This window comes from Schistocerca americana, chromosome 2 (genome assembly GCF_021461395.2).
Source record: "Schistocerca americana isolate TAMUIC-IGC-003095 chromosome 2, iqSchAmer2.1, whole genome shotgun sequence".
Taxonomy (NCBI): Eukaryota; Metazoa; Arthropoda; class Insecta; order Orthoptera; family Acrididae; genus Schistocerca; species Schistocerca americana.
The window spans coordinates 657832960-657838841 of record NC_060120.1 but is presented as its reverse complement, the minus strand read 5'-3'; the positions used below and the strand labels follow the sequence as shown (position 1 = coordinate 657838841).

The 5882-nt window shown below is 44.1% G+C and overlaps 1 pseudogene; it reads left to right on the top strand.

The window, feature by feature from the left end:
* Positions 1 to 4043: 4043 nt before the first annotated feature.
* On the top strand, positions 4044 to 4161 carry LOC124596773 (annotated as a pseudogene).
* Positions 4162 to 5882: the final 1721 nt, after the last annotated feature.

Genomic DNA, 5882 nt, shown 5'->3' with positions numbered 1-5882 from the left:
CTGATGGGTGCACATAAGGTACATTGTAGTTATACGACAGCAGGCCTTAAATATATAGCACTCTGTCTTAAGGCCACGAGTGGCCTACCGGGACCATCCGACCGCCGCGTCATCCTCAGAGGAGGATGCGGATAGGAGGGGCGTGGGGTCAGCACACCGCTCTCCCGGTCGTTATGATGGTATTCTTGACCGAAGCAGCTACTATTAGGTCGAGTAGCTCCTCAATTGGCATCACGAGGCTGAGTGTACCCCGAAAAATGGCAACAGCGCATGGCGACTGGAGGGTCACCCATCCAAGTGCCGGCCACGCTCGACAGCGCTTAACTTCGGTGATCTCACGGGAACCGATGTATCCACTGCGGCAAGGCCGTTGCCCAGGCTTTAAAACTACAATGAGAAAAAAACAACGTTTTGTTACTGGAATTGTTGTGAATCACTAAGTTTTTGTAACTGCAATGTTCAGTGTGCATACATCTAGCTTTTATTAACCCTTTCTAAGAAGGTGATATCTGTATGTGATTCAAATTGACATCAGTACCTTCTGTCAGCGTTCCGCTTATTAATGTGAACATGAGACATCACCTCCAATACTTAAAGACCTTGTCATCAATATTAGGAAGCTCAGTAGCAAAGAAATATACAACGGTATTATTCCTTGATAGCACATATCCCTCAAACATTTGCGGGTATAAGACTATAAGTGGCCTTATTTTTGTTACTAACTTTTGTAAAACGTCATTCCAAGAAGTCTTTTCCTTTTTTAATTAGACTATAGAAGATCTGATTTCTATGCTCTTTTAAAAGGTTAGTTACGAAGTACCTGACATCTTTACAAATGCACATGCGAAATTTGCGTAACTATGATTTTAAATGTGACTGTGGTGTATAGAAATGTGACTGCAGTTTACATCACTAAAAGTAGTTGATGGTGGGATGCACAGAACACATGGGGAATACCATACTTACTTGTAGCTAAGAAAATTAAGTCCGCTCTTGTCCTGGATACGCTGAGGCAGGATGGCGGAAATATGACACGGGGATGGAGACAAACGGCACAATATCTACTACACAAATTCCTCCCAGATGACAATCCACGAACAAATACACAAGCACACACACACCTTATGGAGACAATGCATAGGGATTACACTGCAAAAAACCGTCACCTGCCAGTTTGTGCGGGAGGAGATCGCGCTAGGAATTGCTAGCTACGAAACTAAGTAGATAGCAGGACTAGATCATATCCACTTGGTAGCATTGCCCCATGTATCACGGCAAATAGTCCCATATTTAACTAATCTAATAAATGACGCCCTGAGACTGAGACGGGTGCCTCTAGTCTGGAAAACAGCCAAGACTGTAATTATTAAAAGAGCTGCAATAGGAATCCGTCAGTACTAAAATCGTACCGACCAATTTGTTTGTTAAATACATCGGTCTTTGAGAGGCTTCTACGTAACCGCCTTCAAGCTCACAGGGAAATCCATGGCATCAGTCAGCACCAATTTGGCTTTATAGCGAGAAAATCTATTGACGATGCGATTAATCGGGCTTTCCAAATCGTACAAGAGACATTACAGACGTAGGCAATTGCGATTCTTTTTGACGCTGCTGGCGCCTTTGATAATCTTCGGTGGCCAGCAAAGTTCGCACGAATTCGAGAGCTACAAGTACTCGGATCCCTGTACAATAGTCATCGAGACTATTTTAGGAGCAAAGTGACTGAGTAGCAAGAGGGAAACCGCGAGGTAGTAGAAAGGATTACCGAAGGATGTTCACGAGGCTCTATCTGCAGACCCATCATATGGGGTACCACAACTGAACCGCTCTTGAGTAATCGAGTGAGACGAACGTTCAGACGGGATCGTTGCGTATGCTAACAACCTGTTAGGTGTGATACCAGCCAACACAAGAGCAATGTTGGAATAGATGGCTAGCAGTATGCTACCCACAGTACAACAATGGTGCAACCAAAACAAATTATCCATAGAAGTCCAAAAAAGGGCATACATAGCGCCTAAAGGATCACTACAGAGACACTCTCAAATATACACTGACAAACGACACAGCTTCAACGAACAAACTAGCCACATTAAATTCATCCGCTACAGACTACCATTCACACACATGAGAATGCACCACTGTGCACTTTTCGAATCAGTGTTGAGCTATGCAGCAAGTACATGGGTACATAGACTCGCTGTCGTCGTGAACAGGGTCACTGTTAGGCGAGGGCATTAGGCAGCACATCGTTAGATTCGCTGCATGTGGCACTTGGAATACATCCGATCGATGTAACCACTAGATGTCGGGCTGCAACATACTGGATGAAGATGGGTAGACCTGAGAGTGTTTCAGGCACTGGTCAGCACATAGAAGATAGGCGACAACTAAAAAGTTTGCTTGCGGATACCCGGCATAAATAGTGGGACGAGAGTGATAAGAGCGGTTCAGTCTACGCACTTTTCCCCATTATCAAGGAGCGGTTACAGTTGCGCCAACCGAGGCATGGTTCATTTTGTGACTACACACTACGCCCTTATCCCACGCACTTGTAACGCATGTCACTTTCAGGAAGTAACCGTTGCACATGCGGCGAACTACTTCCCCCGAGCTCTTTCTTTTGAAATGCGTTAGATACAGGCACTTACGTAATAACATAGGACACATAAAGGAGACAACACTATACGATGTACTGAGGAACCCAGAAACACTGACACAGTTGAACTCAATCCCCAACAACATCTCGAAAGCAGACATGACATAAACAAACAGGCCCATCAACACAGAAGGCACAGAAAGACCGACACAGATAGTTCGAGAAGCTCGAGTACTGATGATGATACGAGTGACAGTGACGACACTGTCATAACATAGACACACAAAATATACATAACGAAAAATGTGTAAAACATGCACAACTACTCACGTGAGCATTAATTAAAGATTGCAGTTTATATCCTATTACGAATGAATATAAACAAAAGTAGGAGTAATTAGAATAGTTCATGGATATATTTTGTTTTATAATCCACGTTAGACCTGTACAGCAAACTTTAGCAGTTACATAAATCAACACGTCAATGTAAATGTAATAACATGAATGTAATATGAACTTAATATAAAGTAAGCATGCAGGATCAAAGAATGCAAATGCACAATAAAAACCAATCATGTATGTTACCCAACTATATAAAATTAATGGGTCCACTACTCAAAAAAGGCTAGTTTATTCCAAAAAAACGTTTTGCAAGATTAATAATAGGTTAGTTGTGACTTGTTATTCCTCCTACAGCAATGTGGGAACAGTATATAACTTAATTAATTTCACTGATGTAAGATATTGTTCCAAAGCCAAGCAGAATTTGTTTACTAATAATCTACTTGTAGTAGTTATTATGTAACCTAACCACCATCTACTCACAAAGCACTCTAACAATCAATGCTGACATAAATTAGATCTGCATGGACTGAACATATCGAGTTTTCCAGAAGAGGGATTCTCATGTGAATAGTTACTAAAATAGGTAGCACCATATGTGGACGCTTAACTTGAATTTCAATACCAACTCCCCTTCCCCAGGTGGTGTTGGTGAAAGGATATCTAAATCTGCTCTTTCCTGTCTTATTTTATTCCCTTCTTAAATGATACCATAAATTTATAATTTGCTGCTTCTAAATTCCTGTATTTTTCTTTGAAAGACAAGTGTAATTGCTGCAAGTAAATAACAGATAACACCAACGTGCAGACAAAAGAATTCCACGCAGCCCCACCTCCACATGGTGCTGCATGGGCAACAGTGCCCGTGGCTTCAACTACATAGCACAGTTTTTCTGTGCGGTGGTGGTCATGAGTACTGGCTAAGAGATCTGTGTGGAGCACTATGGCCTACATAATAAGATGCCAGGCAAAATTGCTCTCAATGCAGTTTGAAGAAAAAAGGTCCAGCAGCTATTAAGTTCTCACTTTCAACATCAGCACCACTTGTGGGCAGTTACAATGGCACACCTCACCTATTAAAGTGAAGCTATTCACAGTAATGGGCAACGGCCTTGCCCCAGTCGATACACCGGTTCCCGTCAGATCACCGAAGTTAAGCGCTGTTGGGTGGGGCTGGCACTGGGATGGGTGACCGTCCAGGCCGCCATGCGCTGTTGCCATTTTTTTGGGTTTCACGCAGCCTCGTGATGCCAACTGAGGAGCTACTCGACCGAATAGTAGCGGCTCCCGTCACAGAAAACCATGTTAACGACCAGGAGAGCAGTGTGCCGACTACACGCCCCTCCTATCCGCATCCTCAGCTGAGGATCATAAGACAGTCGGATGGTCCCGATGAGCCACTTATGGTCTGAAGTCGGAGTGCTTTTATTCACAGTAACAAGCAATCTAAATGTAAGGGGAAGAAAGCATGCAGTTGTGGGCACGTCCTCTAGTGAAGAGTTCAACATGTTGGCACTAGCAGCATTTCGTCCAATGAGTGGTGACAGGCATGTCAGAATTCTTCAAAGGTGATCTCACAACTGAATGGTCAAATGGCTCCTGCTATACAATACATGTTGAGGAGTACCTAAAACAATTAAGATGTACAACAATGAGGACAGTGTATAGTGCACTCATTTTCAGAAAACAAAGTTTGGAAACTTGATATGTACTACCACTGCCCTCCAGTGTGCAGTGAATGAACGTCTTGGAAGGAGAGAGTATGTGTATGGATATGGCTATGTATGTTATGAGCATATAAAGCTCATCCATGAGAAAGCTTTGGAGGACGCTGTCACTAACAATTTCGATGTTTGTTGTGATTCTGTTTTCAATATGTATAGTGCGTCATGACTACTCAATGGAGCTACAAAAATACATGCATACTTATACACGTGTATGTATCCTACAATGCTACGTGGGATTAAAAAAAGAAAATAAATGATTTTTTTACAAATAAAATTTCAAATAGATCATCCCCCATTAGGTAAAGCTGCATAGGCACTGTAATACAGTAATTAGAGTATATGTACTAAAGAAAAAAAACGGAGTGACTGCGTTACTACCCTATCGCTCCCAGTGGCTGCAGATATTTGTACGTGCAGTAGAACCACAGTCTAACTAACAGCCGTGACACTCTGTCTCGTTTTCGGTACCTACCGGGATAGCAGCTTCCAAGTACCCAGTAAGCGATATGTCTGAATACAATAGCGGATAAATTAACGTTTATATTGATTTGTGACAAATTTTAAAACAGAGAGTGTATGTAGTACCACATTTGTCATTATTTAGTTTTTTTTAAGGACCCTGGGAGATACACTCCTGGAAATGGAAAAAAGAACACATTGACACCGGTGTGTCAGACCCACCATACTTGCTCCGGACACTGCGAGAGGGCTGTACAAGCAATGATCACACGCACGGCACAGCGGACACACCAGGAACCGCGGTGTTGGCCGTCGAATGGCGCTAGCTGCGCAGCATTTGTGCACCGCCGCCGTCAGAGTCAGCCAGTTTGCCGTGGCATACGGAGCTCCATCGCAGTCTTAAACACTGGTAGCATGCCGCGACAGCCTGGACGTGAACCGTATGTGCAGTTGACGGACTTTGAGCGAGGGCGTATAGTGGGCATGCGGGAGGCCGGGTGGACGTACCGCCGAATTGCTCAACACGTGGGGCGTGAGGTCTCCACAGTACATCGATGTTGTCGCCAGTGATCGGCGGAAGGTGCACGTGCCCGTCGACCTGGGACCGGACCGCAGCGACGCACGGATGCACGCCAAGACCGTAGGATCCTACGCAGTGCCGTAGGGGACCGCACCGCCACTTCCCAGTAAATTAAGGACACTGTTGCTCCTGGGGTATCGGCGAGGACCATTCGCAACCGTCTCCATGAAGCTGG